This window comes from Brienomyrus brachyistius, chromosome 18, assembly GCF_023856365.1.
Source record: "Brienomyrus brachyistius isolate T26 chromosome 18, BBRACH_0.4, whole genome shotgun sequence".
Lineage (NCBI taxonomy): Eukaryota > Metazoa > Chordata > Actinopteri > Osteoglossiformes > Mormyridae > Brienomyrus > Brienomyrus brachyistius.
In genome coordinates this window covers 6,698,777-6,714,363 of record NC_064550.1, presented here as the reverse complement: position 1 = coordinate 6,714,363, position 15,587 = coordinate 6,698,777, and the positions used below count along the sequence as shown (strand labels likewise).

The window sequence follows — 15,587 nt, the reverse complement described above, 5'->3', positions numbered from 1 at the left end:
TATTTTGAACTAGGCGATTCCTAAACTTAAATCTGTATAATATCTATATAGTGTAATGTTCACCGTTTTTTCTGTTACGGCTAAATTCATTACACGATGGTACCGAAATATTTAGAAGAATCAAATAAAATGTGTTGTACCTTTATTCTGCAGGTGATATTACTGAGAACGTTGCAGGAATGATTGGCTTCACTTCTTTGTGAATAAATCACTGAACATTTCTGTGCAGCTACTTGGTTAAAAGCGTAATGTGGTTAGTCTCCTTGCAAAGAAGTCAGATATTCTGCTAAGTGTTTTAAAGTATCAGTGGGAATTTGTGATTTTTATACTTAATTCAGTTTATTCATAAATGTATTCAAGTTATTCATAAAAACCTAGAACTGAAATTTGGAGATTGAACAGTAAAGTGTACTGTAAGTAATATCTTTGCATCTTTGTAATTTCATTTCCATTCAGCAATCTCATGGTCTTTCTTCAGATGCAGTGAGTCCAGGCATGTCTGTTGATTTTGTTCTAGTTACTAGAAATAAGTTTATTAATGAGTTCTGACTTAAGCCATCACTGTCCCACTGGATCTAATTGTGAGAATCTGATTGGGTACATTTTTCTTGCCACTTAACCATTACATCAATGATATGGAAATAAAATAACAGGGTTCTCATCAGCAGAAACCTCAAGTGGAATCACCGTTACATAGTAACTGTGTTTATCTATACAAAATGACTTACTTCTAATGAAGTGTTTTTATGGCTTCACAAAACTATGGATCACATCCCTTTAATCAACTTTTATTACTTGCTTAAGTGTAAAAAGCAGACCAACATAGAGATTGCACAAAAAGTATTTTTTTGTGTTTATTTTATGAATAGACAGAAGTTGTTTTGAAGGAATATTCCACAATGTTGGCATCACTATTCAAGTAACATAAATAACATGTGTCATTGAGATATTTTAGTTTTTTAAAGGAGGAATCATTTGGCATTTTCTTCATTAATCTATATTAAATAGGAGTTTAGTGTTGTACATGTGATTGTGGCAGCTTATTTTGAGGCATCAGGAAAATAGCTAATGATTTATTAACTAATCAAAATATCACTATTACAGGTATTATTGGACTGATATAGATTATTGGACAGTTATCCACTTTATACTAATTGTAGCATTAGTTTAACCATGCCACCCAATAAATCAACATTTCAGTATAGTATCACAAAAAGGAAGGATTTGACTCCGACAAAAACTCATCATATACTATCATACAAAATTGAGCATCAAGTCTACTTAAAATATCTGTGTAGTGTTGCCTGGGGGACTGGGGAACATCGGCAAGTTAACGGAAAAATAAGTTAACAAAAAATAATATGGAATAGCCCTAGTGAATGTCACTGTAGCACAAATGAAGAAGATTATGGGGAGAACAAGACGTACCGTAAAGCAGGTAGCTGGAGTTTGTCGTGTGAAATTTTACGTCAACACCACTGGCTACCTGGCTTATAAGCAGTCCTCTGGTCAAACCCTTTCAGTAAACATCTTTAGCTATCACAGAGAAGAAATATGTTTTTGTAAAATTACAAGATCAACACGTCGTTAAATCACCTTATAATAGCTAGGTTAAAATATACAGAGTGCAGTTGAATCCTGAATATCCATAGGTCGATTTTAAGGATTATTTTAAAAAGGCTCTGCTACCTTCCGTAATCTTAATTTTTTGTAAAACCAACATAGCCTATATTTGGTGAACTAAGTAATCAGGGAGAATTGGGTGGAAAAAGTAGATCTAAGATATTATTGGTGTAAGTCTATGAGGAGGGAAGCCGTGTGTCTTGGTGAATTTCACAGGCAGCCAACGATGGCAGATGAGTCCTGGAATTATATGTTGACACATTTTAGTTCTAATAAAAACCTTTGCAGCTACATTTTGCAGAAAATGTATTTATGGAAGCAATTTTGCAGCCAGATTGTAAAGCGTTACAATAATCTAGTTACGATTTAATTAATGCATTGACAGTCTTCCTGCAGCAGCCATCTGACCTATATTTCGCAGATGAGTGAGAGACAGATTAGATGTATCTCAGTTGTAAGAGCAAATTCAGATGTTACAAAAGGATGATTTACTGAAGTATTTGAATTTAGACCGATTCAAATAATGACATACACAATTTACAGACAGTAGGTTGGCTGAAATGTCATCCAAACCTTAAAACTTCCAGCTGTAAAAGCCCTTTTGTGAAAAATTGTGGATAAAATGTATTTCTGATGAATATTCAAATGTTTGGGACCAGAGACTGAGTAATTTTTGTCTGTTAAAATCATCCCCTATCCAGTGAGGTTATTGTAGATCTGAGTCAATAAAAATGTGTAAGTCTGTGCAGGACATCTCAAGGTTCTCTCTCTCTCACACACATACATACTCTCTCCAAGTGCCACCAAATCCTGAACCAGTTGGCCTTCAGATCGTAAGCGTTACAATCAAGAAAAGTCAGGAGCATTCACACGCCGAGCACCAGCAGGGGGCAGTCTGCACCACGCCGATGGACAGCAACAAATGCTTTCTTTACCATCAGCCCAGAAACCATCTGTGAGAAATGCAAGCCGGGTGTGCCTGGCGGGACTGTCTGCCCAGAGCAGGTTATATCCCGTGCTAGAAAGAACGTTTAGGAGAAAATAAGTTTTCTCTGTCCCCAAGAAGAGACAGCCTGGGGGACCCTCCCTCCCCACCTCCGAATAGAGAGCCACTTCCTGTCTTTGTGCCAATGAACCCCGGGCTACCGATTTAGGCGAAGAGGTGCTTCCTCCAGAACCGGTGAACCACAGCTCATTTACTCCCTAAGTCAGGGGTGGCCGATCTTATCCGCAAAGAGCCGGTGTGTATGTGGGTTTTCACTGCAACTCCCTAATTAGATTACTAATTAGAGGAGTGATTGGCTGAAGAGTCCTCTCACCTGGGTTTGAACAGCTGACCTACAGGTTATCCCAAAAACCTGCACACACACCGGCCCTTTGCGGATGAGATTGGCCACCCCTGGTCTAAGTAAATGTCCCCCCCTGCAGGGAATATTCTGCTGTACCCTAGTTTGACGTGTCTCCTCGCCTCACTTATGCATCAACCTTATGGATCATCTTCACAATTAAAAATGGGGCAGAGCATAAGTAAAACTAATCAATTATCATACAGTAATGTAGCTATTGTATTATGTATGTGGGAAATAATCATAGATACGGGAGACCGCCACCTAGTGGGTGAATATTCAGCTGCATTGCCGCTTAATCAGTGTCAGATTTGATACAGATGTACAGATGCAAGAAAAAGCATGTGTGCCTGTACACTGTGAATAACAAACAAACAGCATATAACTAATAGCGAACAAATTACATTTGAGGGTTTTTAAGGGATGCATCCCTTAAAAAATCTCCCTAATTGTACCTTAGCTGTACACTGTGCTGTCAGAGAAGAGCTACGATACATCGGTCCTCGTTAGTTTGACATATGCTAATAGCAAGTCTCAGAATGACCTATTTTCCAACTTTCCAATACAGTAATGCTTAACTTCCACTAGGGGGCGACGTTGGACATTACAGCTTTCGAGGCCCAGGCAATTCAACATCAGTTTATGATTAAACGCACTGTTCAGGCCCCAAAGGTGTCAGACAACAGAAGTATTATTATATGCAGTGCTATGCTCAGCAGAGAGTGACCTGTAACTGCAGTTATTGCTTTCAGCCAAAGACTTACTGCTATTCCTTTAATTCATCATTTTACAGTGAATTATTGCATAAGGACTTTACCCCATATACAGAACCTATTATGGTGTACAAGACAATCATTTCGTAACACATAGTAGCATTTAGGTGTTTCCCATAACTGCTTGTCCTCTGCAAAGTCATGGCAAGCCTGGACCCTGTCCCAGCGGCAGGATATCAGTACATCACACGGTTTACAGTGACAAGGCAGAACAAAAACATTAGGCCAGTTAAACCAGGTTCCTCAGGCTATGGAAGGATGTGTGGTGCTTGGAAAAGCTACACAAATTCAGAGAGACAGGGCAGGTGATGCAAAGGGTCAGGGTAGATGCTGAAAAGAGGCAGGGTAGATTCTAAAAGGAGGCAGGGTAGATTCTGAACAGAGGCAGGGTAGGTGCTGAAAAGAGGCAGGGTAGATGCTGAAAAGAGGCAGGGTAGATTCTAAAAGGAGGCAGGGTAGATTCTAAACAGAGGCAGGGTAGATTCTGAACAGAGGCAGGGTAGGTGCTGAAAAGAGGCAGGGTAGATGCTGAAAAGAGGCAGGGTAGATGCTGAAAAGAGGCAGGGTAGATTCTAAACAGAGGCAGGGTAGATTCTGAACAGAGGCAGGGTAGGTGCTGAAAAGAGGCAGGGTAGATTCTAAAAAGAGTCAGGGTAGATTCTAAAAGGAGGCAGGGTAGGTGCTGAAAAGAGGCAGGGTAGGTGCTGAAAAGATTTAGAATAGGTGCTGAAAAGAGGCAGGGTAGGTGCTAAAAAGCGGCTGGTAGGTGCTGAACAGAGGCAGGGTAGACACTGAAAAGATTTAGAATAGGTGCTGAACAGAGGCAGGGTAGGTGCTGAACAGAGGCAGGGTTGACACTGAAAAGATTTAGAATAGGTGCTGAACAGAGGCAGGTTAGACACTGAAAAGATTTAGAATAGGTGCTGAACAGAGGCAGGGTAGGCACTGAACAGAGGCAGGGTAGGTGGCCTTGTGGATTTCTTCCTCATTTGTTAAAAAATACAGATGGAAATTTTGTCCTTACTAAAATACAGTTTTTGCTCCATTCAGTGAAGCTGTACAGTCCCTCTTTTAGATAATCCAGAAGGTGGGCCTTTTTCTTTAAATATGCTTGGACCACGATAGACAATTCAGTTACCCCCAATTTTGCAATTTATTCAGAGCCAAATAAATCTTAGACCTTTGACATTCCATTTGTCAAAGTTAGTCATGTTAGTTTTGAACCTGATTTTGTTTTACATTGTATACACATTGCCGTATAACTGCAGTCCTGTCATTTTTCATGCATTCTGAACATACATCTTATGCATGGACTAGCCAAAGATGCTTAACGTTACCCACGTCTTGCTTTTGACGCAAGTCTGGATTCCAGTCTCCTTCTTTGGGCCAGTATCACACAAATAATAAAAAAATGGGCCAAACTGTATTTAATCTGCCTCGTACTCTTAATTGGAGCAGCGTTTAGTGGTAACTGGGTCCCTGGAAAGAGTAAAAACAACAACAACAACAACAATAACAATAATAATAATAATAATAATCACCACCACTATTATTAATTTTATTATTAAAGAAGAAGAAGATGATGATGATGATGATGATGAAGAAAAAGGATAAAATTCATTTACTTGTTCATAGCACCAGACAGTATGGTCATTTTAGAGGTGAAATCTCTTTAAGTGCTAACGAGAAACTGCCTTTATCTTGTTTTTTTTTAATATATATATATAAATGAGGCAGCTAACGGAGAAACTGAAATTATAAAAAATTGATCTGGGACGAAAAATGAAATATTGATCTAGAGACTGCTTTAGATGAATAGCGCTTTCCATTCATCATATGGACTTACGAGATTAATGTGATGCTTGAAATGAGGGAGAAGGAGCCTCACTGATTATTTCTAGAGCAAAGATGCATTTAACGCAAACTGTTACTGTTTCCTCATTTGTTATTGCCGGGAATATGACGCTCTCGCAGCTCCTGACCGATGCAGGCTGCGGCAAAACTGTATTTTGTGGCAGCAATTTCATTAACATGAATGGGGCGCAATCTTTACTCTAATTAGTGACAGAAATTAGTTAACATTCATCCATCCATTTTCCAAACCGCTTATCCTACTGGGTCGCGGGGGGTCCGGAGCCTATCCCGGAAGCAATGGGCACGAGGCAGGGAACAACCCTGGATGGGGGAGTGCAGGGCACACTCACACACCAGTCACTCCCACACGCACACGCACACCTACGGGCAATTTAGCAACTCCAATTAGCCTCAGCATGTTTTTGGACTGTGGGGTGAAACCGGAGTACCCGGAGGAAACCCCACGACGACATGGGGAGAACATGCAAACTCCACACAGGCGGAGACTCGAACCCAGGTGTGAGGCAACAGTGCTAACTACTGCACCAACCATGCCGCCCCCATTAGTTAACATGGAATGGAATTTCCTATGGAAAAATCCATTTTTCAATTTGAGAAACCATAAACACAAATATCACTATTATTGTTGTTATTGTAATTTTTATTATTAACAGAAGGTCCTTATTGTTAGTAGATATACATGCAATAAAATCCTGGCTGACTAACATCTGCCCTGGAAAAGCAGTGATTGTTTTCTGCATTCCAGCCCATACTGGAAGGGAATATGTTAATTCCGAAAACATAGTCGCTGCTCCGGAAGCGACAGGATGAGTTATGAGATTTCATGCTGTGTTCTATCCCATATTTTCATAATCGATCCATGCAGGCAGGCCTCTTCACTAACAACATCTACGGCTCTAGACCTGTACAAACATGCAGAATAAATAGTAGCTATAGAAAATCATTCATATGCAATACACTAAATACATTATTCGCTGTGCCGACTCTTTAAAGCTACATTTCGTTACAGTGGATTATAAAATTATCCTCATTTGATTAAATTACGCAACCAAAAATTGCAAGCTTATTGAAGAATGGATGCCTTCTTATGGCATATAGAGTATATACATTTAGCCGGTATTATCCCGAATTTGTTATAAAATGCATTTAGTGTAATGTCATCATCATAGTGTCCATTGTTAGATACCTCATTGGTTTTTAAAATCATTACTTGTGTTTTGCTTTGCCGCTGTATCATACCACCATGATTTCTCAGTGTTTGTAAGTTTTTTCGCTCATGAGTTCTCTGGTTTTCTCTCGTTTTCTAAGTAGACTGTTTCCTCTGAGTGAGATTATGTTTGCTTGCCTGTATGTCTGTCATAGACCGTAAAGCCGCTTTGCCTTTCCCACTTCCGGAAACGGGCAGTGGACGTACATAAGTCGGTCACCCCCTAATGTCAAGTAGGTAAGTTTTTAATTTAAGACAAAAGTTTATTGCTACTCAAAGGGATATGGATTGGACGCATGTCTGGGGTCCTAATGTCTCTATTCCTGGAAACATTTCCGATATTCACCTTTTAAAGTGATGGGCCTTTTGGGAGCGAATAAGGAGCGCATCCACTGCTTCGGAAAGACTGCTGTTAGAGCTAAAATGGATGCAATGCTTAAAGCTAGTAGAAATAAAACAAGAGTCGAAAAAATACAACAATGCACATAAAGAATGATTTACGGTCCAGTGTTTTCCATTTCCAATACAGTTCATTGCATTGCAACAAGAACCATTTCGGTAATAAGGTGAACTCAGTTCTGTTTACTGGTAGCCTAAGAATTATTTTTGATATTTCATTACTGACATTAAAATTGATAGAATTTGCTCCAGTTTCATAAGAATCGACAACAATATAGTGACGCCAGTGTTTTCTGTATAATATTTGTGCTATAGCTCTCCACGATCGGAATAAAGAGTTACTGAAATGACTGTTAAATCTTTGCTTTTGTACTTCTCACTCACTTTGGAAGCTTAAGCCAGTCGCAGTAACAGTCCGTCTTTTGATTTATTAATTAGAAAGGAGGCTGACGCGGAATGAAGACATCGCGTCGTGTACGCGTGTGTGCGCGCGTCCGATCCCAGCACATTGATGCATGGAGCAGAGCCGCCTGATGTCAGCGTCAACGCGGCCAGACTATGCCGCTGTGCAGCGCCGCTCTCTAAATACACGGTTTATAAATTTCCCTTTTGCGCCAGTGAATCTTGACCATTTGACACTTCGGTTGTTTAAACCTTAGGTGGATTTGCAGGAAAATACACCGGCTCCATTTGATGCTTCATTGAGATACATCGTTCTGTATCCATTTGGAGACGGCTTAAGGTAAGATCTTACCGTGGACTTCGCAAGTGACTTGTGTTGTGTGTAATAATTGCACCGGACTGGTGATTGGCGTGTCTTAGGTTCACAATCAGCGGAGTTTCTCCAAGGAAAAAAATGCAATCGGGTGTTTTGATGATGACTACACCAGTTTGGTTTGTCTCAATCAGCTGTATGAACTTGGATAACGAGCTAATTGCTGATTTCCTAAACGATAGGCTACAATATGAAAATATTATTTAACAGTATCTGGGTGATCTTCGGGGGATTCGGTTATAAGAATTACCATCAGTTCTTGTAGTCATTTGCTCCGCATTGAAACCGATAGGACACGCTCGATGACAGCGGTTACAGTGTGGTTTAGGAGAGTGACCATGGCTGGGGAGAACGCAAGAGCAAAATCTTATTTTCAGTAATTCTACTGACCAACAAAAAACAAGCTTTTATGGTGGCTAACAAAGAAGTGCATAAGCATATGAAAGGCAGTTTCATTTTTTAGCTCGTACAATTGCATTTAGATGAAGGAAATTATTGTACCATCTGAAGCATCTCTTAATCCTCTCTGGCACCCTGTAAATTCTTTTAATTATAGTTATGTCTATACTATAGACGTAAAAATGTTTGGAAGTTCCCAGAACAGTCAGTATAAACGCAGACTGTACATCAAAGTGATTTTAAAATCTTTTTTATTTATCGTAGTAATCGCTTTAATGTGGAACAAGTTGCTTTCCAGTGCAAGCGAGTACTCAGTTGCTAGACTGAATTAATGACAGCCGAGACCGCAGTGTTTACCATCCCGTCTTACACGTATTTGATCCTGTCAAGTCATTTTATGTAAATACAGTGAGTCATGCAGTGGGATTAGGGGCACGATAATTGAGTATTTGATACTAGGGAGCATGTATCAGAGTTTCTTCACAGCACTTTCCTCTTTGTAACCCTTATAATTGTTCTCCTGTTTTGCATATTTGTAATCCATTCTCCTCGTCGCAGAGGCGGTGTTTACACTTATAGGGAAGTTTTTTACCAGAATGTTAAGAAATACGGCAGCCAGATCCGACGACATCGCTGTGGGTCTGGGCACAGGAGTGCAGTTATAATTGTGGTGGACATTCAATGTCCATTTATCACAATAGGTTCACTGAGATCAGGGCACACTCTTGCTTGAGCGAGGTTTCAAACTTTGGATGTGCTAAAAACCGTTTTATCCTATGCTTCGCAATTATTTTTAGTTTTCGGCTGAAAGAAACACTTCATCCAAAACATGCAATTCATATACACATATGTCTAGGAAGTTAGAATTGGCTGTTATGAACTAAAATAAGATTCACCTATCTTGAAGAAGATTTTATTGAATACATTCTTACGATCTTAGTTATTAATTTAGGTATTATGTATTCAGCAAGGTATGCATTTATGTTCTCGTGCTCCTAAATCGATTATGATGCTTTTTAGAAATCTGAAGACGACAAAGAACAGCAAAGAAACTTGTTTTTTTTTTTTCTTTTGCATGAGTGCCAGGATGACGGGCAGCGAGGGGAGAGATGTGTTTGTTTCAGGCTGAAAATGCGGCGGTGAGACAAGTGAAGTAACAGGATTCCAGCGTGGGGTGGCAGTGCGCTTCTGTATAACATGATATATTTATTTGTTATATTACCACGGAGAAGTAAGTTCCTTTTATGTAATAAAAATGAAATACGGTCTCTTTTTGTGTATGCTTTAACAACAATGTCTGCTGAGGCGTTTTGTAATGCCCCCTGTTCACCTTCATATAATATGCCGTTATCGTCAACTTGACAGTACCTCGATAACCATTCTTGCTTTGACCGCGATGATTTACGGGTTTATTCACGTGAGATGGAACAAAACGCCGATTACATTATTTTCAGGCTGCTTGAAAGGTGTTGAACGAGAGCAGGCTAAGGCTGCATGGAGGCTGGCCAAGGAATGGGAGCCATTTGCCGACCATAAACCCCAGTACCTAAGACACTACGGCTCACCTCTTCCCGTGACCAGCAGCTATTACGTGCAGGCTAAACGCGGATGGTCTCTTATTAATATAGAATAGCTTTACATCTTATAAAGCACATTTATGAGTGTAATTTAGTATCTGGGTCTCAAGCTGATGTTGATAGGAAAATAGTACAAGTCCACCTCTGTATATTACATATTACAAAGTCTGACTGTGGCCATGTCTTTGTGCTCAAGCCCAGGAGAGGATGGCACCAGCACTGGTGGCGATTATATGAACGGACCTGAAGAATTCATGAGCAGAGAATGAGATCCTGAACTGCATGTACGCTGGGCAGCTCATTTCAGGTGCCCAGATTGCTTTCATTATCATCTTTCTCCATCTCCGCTGAATACTGGGCGAGCACCTTTGAAGGTAACGGAATGTAACCTTCTCATGAAATGGAAGTTGCTCCTGAATCGGCGTCCTGCTGATTGTCATAGACTTACTGGTACATTGCGGCTGGTGGCTGATGAGCGACTGCTTACTGCCCAATGGAGAATATTTATCTAATTTTTGTAATGCAAAATTGTTCTAAACTAAAAGGTTCGAGTCTCCGCCTGGGTCACATGTGTGTGGAGTTTGCATGTTCTCCCCATGTCGTCGTGGGGTTTCCTCCGGGTACTCCGGTTTCCCCCCACAGTCCAAAAACATGCTGAGGCTAATTGAAGTAGCTAAATTGCCCGTAGGTGTGCATGTGTGAGTGAATGGTGTGTGAGTGTGCCCTGCGATGGGCTGGCCCCCCATCCTGGGTTGTTCCCTGCCTCGTGCCCATTGTTTCTGGCATAGGCTCCGGACCCCCTGCGACCCAGTAGGATAAGCGGTTTAGAAAATGGATGGATGGAACATCATGTGCATGTGGATTACCAGAGCTCTGTCGAGAGGCAGGTCCTCAACCATTCGGCCCATCAAGCTCGTTTGGGTAGAGCTTAATTAATAGTTCAGAGTTGTTAAAATCTTATCTAGCTCTGATTTAACCCATGGTTTTAGCTTGCGCTACACTAGCAGGAAGTTTCTCAAATTCAGTTTAAAATATTCTCCTGCTAATTTCCACCTATGGCCACAAGTTCTAGTATTTAAACTAATATTGAAATAGCCATGTTCAGCCATTGGCTGAACAGCATCCAGACCTGTTAGAATCTTATATACCTGGATCATGTCCCCCCTTAGTCTCCTTTTCTCGAGGCTAAGCAGATTCAGCTCAGCTAATCTCTCCTCATAAGACATTCCTCTAAGACCAGGAATCATTCTTGTAGCTGTACGTTGAACCTTTTCCAAGGCAGCAATGTCCTTTTAAGGTTTGGTGACCAAACCTGCACACAATAATCTAAGTGGGGTCTAACCAAGGAATTATATAATCGTAGCATCACCTCCCTTGACTTAAACTCCACACACCTAGAGATGTAACTCAACATCCTATTTGCCTTTTTAATTGCTTCTCCACACAGGCAAGAGTGAGACATGGAAGCATCAACATACACACCGAGGTCTTTCTCGTAATCAGCTACCTTTATTTCAGTGGAACCCATAAAATATCTGCACTTTATATTTCTGCTCCCTGCATGGATTACCTTACATTTATCTATGTTAAATTTCATCTGCCAGGTATCGGCCCAGTCGCTAATTAAATCAAGATCCCGTTGTAGCCTCTCCGCTGCTAGATCAGTATCTGCTACACCACCCACCATTGGCAATCCTTTTCATTTTTACTCGCGGTTCTACAAATTTCCTTGTCTTTCAGCATGTTGTTTACATATTTTTTGAATACATAACTTATTTTTCATACACAGTAAGAAAATCTGCATTAATGCATGTGTCCCTCACTCCATTGTCGGTCTCATCAGTTGCAGTTCCTTTCACACAGATTCACAGTGCTGCCAGTTTCCATCCTTACCACAGACAGCCCACCAGGAGGGCTGAGTTCCAGTTTTGGTACCATTGCAGTGCCCATCACCTGCTACTAACACAAGGGTGTCTGACAGTGTTTGTGAAGAGAATAGCTAATTTAAACCTTGCTGTCCTTGTCAGAGCTATAACAATTTGCTGCACCCCTGCAGGAGTATCTGACACAAATGGTGAATGACAGTTGGATCATAATCCGAGCTACAGTGACCAGCCTGGGCTATAAATACAGTAATAAGGGTTGCGAACATGCCGGTTGTTATGCCACTGTCCAGCAAGGAACTGTACAGGTAATAAAGCTGACGGCTTGTTTTCGACGTTGGGTTGGTTTAGGTGAGCCAAAAGCCCAAGAGAAAGAGCGCATGGTCAGAAAATATGGAAATTTATGTCATCCTGGATGTGGCTCTCATTTCCTCTGCCAGTGTTACGCCTAAAAGCCATTTATGCCCTTTGACATACACTGGAAGCAAAGATCATTCATTTTTTTTCCAGCTGTTATTTGTGTCTACATCTACCCGGATAACCTTACTAACAGATATGTTCACCTAGACAGGTAGTGAGGGGTACGTCTTCTAAGTGCCACGGGGGACAGTGTTACTAATCGCTCCGTACGCTCCATCTTCTTCCATTAAGTTTAGGTGCTTAACTGATGCTGCTTTGCCTGTGAAGTGAAGAATTAATTTATGTAGCGATCAATCAAGGATAAAGGACTGCTGAAGCGTCCCAGGTGCTGTTACTTTGGAAGAACCTGTTCCATTAGCTTTTACGGTTCGTCTTTTTTCTGACGAGCATGACCTTGAACAGGCACAGACCCCAAAGGCTCCACAGTAGTCGCTGTGAGTGTTAATCATGGAAACTTCTTTGTACCCGAGTGAAGAAAGTTAAACAGCGAACTGGCCCATGCAGTTCAGGCTGAAGTACCTTGGGTTCCTGGGTTCCTTTACAGGTTCAGTTTCCTGACCAGTACAGCAGCCCATGTCTGCGTTGAGGCTAATTGCTCAGCCTTTTGACCTTGAACTTTAATTTTGATACTTGTCGAACCTTGAACACTGCTCTTCCCTGCTAGTGAGTGCAACATGCTGAGTCATGTGAGAAATATGCAGAAATACTGGGATTAATTCTTTTCTAGATTGCATCGCCTCGGCAACCCCTTTATAGTGAACGTGTGAGGCCTTCCCAAGATACATCTTGATTAATGGATTTGAAACACCTTTACACATTCATCGTTTTCACGAGTCATCTACTGTATGTCTAAGGCAGTGGTTCTCAAACTCGGTCCTCGGGACCCACTGCCCTGCTTGTTTTCCTGCTATCTCTGCCCCACACACAAGTCCCAGCTGTCTTTCGGCTTCTCATTGACTGAATGCACCAGATCCAGGTAATCAGCAGTGTGTAGGGCAGGGATAGCTGGAAAACAAGCAGGGCAGTGGGTCCCGAGGACCGAGTTTGAGAACCACTGGTCTAAGGCAAGAAGCTCGATCATAATGAAAAAGGCCAAGCCACGAATTATAAAAATATCTTTAGTCCAGAATTTTCCTAGTAAATTGTATTTGAAACTGCCGGCCACAATTGCTAAAATTGAAAGCAGTTGCCAGTCACAGCACCTCTGCCACTCTTTCCATTGTTCAAGACTGCATCAACAATTTTGTCCACAACCGCTTCCCTCGTTCCCTCGCTATAGGTAGTTCCAAAAGCGAAGCTATTGCACATACTCCGCGACCTCATTCTCTGTTTTGTCATTGTTGACTTACACTACCTGTCAAAAGTTTTTGCACTCACTGAGATTTTCTGCATTTGCAAGTTACTCGTGTAATACCCTACTACAGCATACCCAGCATACCCTACTACATGTGACGTCGCCACCACCAGTGACGTCCCTGCATCCAGCTCGCCCTTCTGCCTGTGTCATCTTTCATGTCTGACCCGCTGCCTTACCTCTAGTTGCCTGGCGATTGGAAGAAGACTCAGCATTGGCTTGTCATTTTCCCTGCTTTCCAGTTATTTCCCAAATCTTATGATTGGGGCAATGTGACTTGACTCTTATTTGACTCTCCCTGCCGGTCCCTGGAGGATGGGCTCCCCCTTTGAGTCTGGTCCCTCCCAAGGTTTCTTCCTTCTTGGGAGTTTTTCCTTGCCACTGTCGCCTATGGCTTACTCACTGGGGGCTTTGGGTGGGGATGCTGTAAAGCGCTTTGAGACAATGTAATGTTGTGATAATGCGCTATACAAAAATAAATTTGTTCTTGTTGTTGTTGTAATACAGTGTTTTCTAGAAATACACACTATATTCTTTGTTAACAAATACATTTTAAATGCTCCCCATTTGAGTACCTTAATTAGCAAGAAAATGTCACATTTTTGATTCATCAAAGTAACCTCCTGTAGCAGTTATAACAGCAGAGAAAATTCTTTCACGGGATATTAAATACATACATGGGAAAAAAACGTTAACTGGCACATTTAAAGTTAAAGGATAACCGAGAATTTGACTGTGTCATCATCACACAACCAGTTAACAGGATGTCAGACATGCACTGTTACATACTGTTTTCATGTTATGAAGGAAACTTGTTTTATTTGACTTACGTTTTCATTTATAGTGGTAACCATCACTACAGTGAAGCAGAGTGGTGACACTGCTGATAGGCTAGAGTATCATTGCTGCAGTGAAGCAGAGTGGTAGTACTGCTGATAGGCCGGAGTACCATCGCTACAGTGAAGCAGAGTGGTGGCACTGCTGATAGGCCGGCATACCGTCGCTACAGTGAAGCAGAGTGGTAGCGCTGCTGATAGGCCAGAGTACCATCGCTGCAGTGAAGCAGAGTGGTAATGCTGCTGATAGGTCGGCATACCGTCGCTACAGTGAAGCAGAGTGGAGGCACTGCTGGTAGGCTAGAGTACCATTGCTACAGTGAAGCAGAATGGTAACACTGCTGATAGGCCGGAGTACCTTCGCTACAGTGAAGCAGAGTGGTGACACTGCTGATAGGACGGAGTAACCATCGCTGCAGTGAAGCAGAGTGGTAGCGCTGCTGGTAGGCCAAAGTACTAATGCTACAGTGAAGCAGAGTGGTGGCACTGCTGATAGGCCGGAGTACCTTCGCTACAGTGAAGCAGAGTGGTGACACTGCTGATAGGACGGAGTACCATCACTACAATGAAGCAGAGTGGTAACGCTGCTGATAGGCCGGAGTACCATCGCTACCATGAAGCAGAGTGGAGGCACTGCTGGTAGGCTAGAGTACCATTGCTACAGTGAAGCAGAATGGTAACACTGCTGATAGGCCGGAGTACCTTCGCTACAGTGAAGCAGAGTGGTGACACTGCTGATAGGACGGAGTAACCATCGCTGCAGTGAAGCAGAGTGGTAGTGCTGCTGATAGGCCGGCGCACTATCGCTACCATGAAGCAGAGTGGAGGCACTGCTGGTAGGCTAGAGTACCATTGCTACAGTGAAGCAGAGTGGTAGTACTGCTGATAGGCCGGAGTACCATCGCTACAGTGAAGCAGAGTGGTGGCACTGCTGATAGGCCGGCATACCGTCGCTACAGTGAAGCAGAGTGGTAGCGCTGCTGATAGGCCAGAGTACCATCGCTGCAGTGAAGCAGAGTGGTAATGCTGCTGATAGGTCGGCATACCGTCGCTACAGTGAAGCAGAGTGGAGGCACTGCTGGTAGGCTAGAGTACCATTGCTACAGTGAAGCAGAATGGT

At 42.0% G+C, this 15,587-nt stretch overlaps 2 protein-coding genes across 4 annotated transcripts in view; both read left to right on the top strand.

Moving 5' to 3' along the window:
• The window catches only part of rpl36a (ribosomal protein L36A), a 135,705-nt gene that overhangs the window by 8,931 nt on the left and 111,187 nt on the right, over positions 1-15,587 (top strand). Inside the window, exon 1 of one of the 2 annotated variants that reach the window (XM_048982640.1) lies at positions 198-202. The exons of the other annotated variant lie outside the window; for it this stretch is intronic. The gene's annotated coding sequence lies outside the window, so the exon portion shown is untranslated. Of the gene's footprint in view, positions 1-197; positions 203-15,587 lie in introns of those variants that run through there. 2 annotated transcript variants of the gene reach the window in all.
• Positions 7,746-15,587, top strand: part of LOC125712497 (dystrophin-related protein 2-like) — an 89,211-nt gene continuing 81,369 nt past the window's right edge. For both annotated transcript variants that reach the window (XM_048982618.1, XM_048982619.1), the window contains exon 1: positions 7,746-7,965. The gene's annotated coding sequence lies outside the window, so the exon portion shown is untranslated. The remainder of the gene's footprint in view (positions 7,966-15,587) is intronic.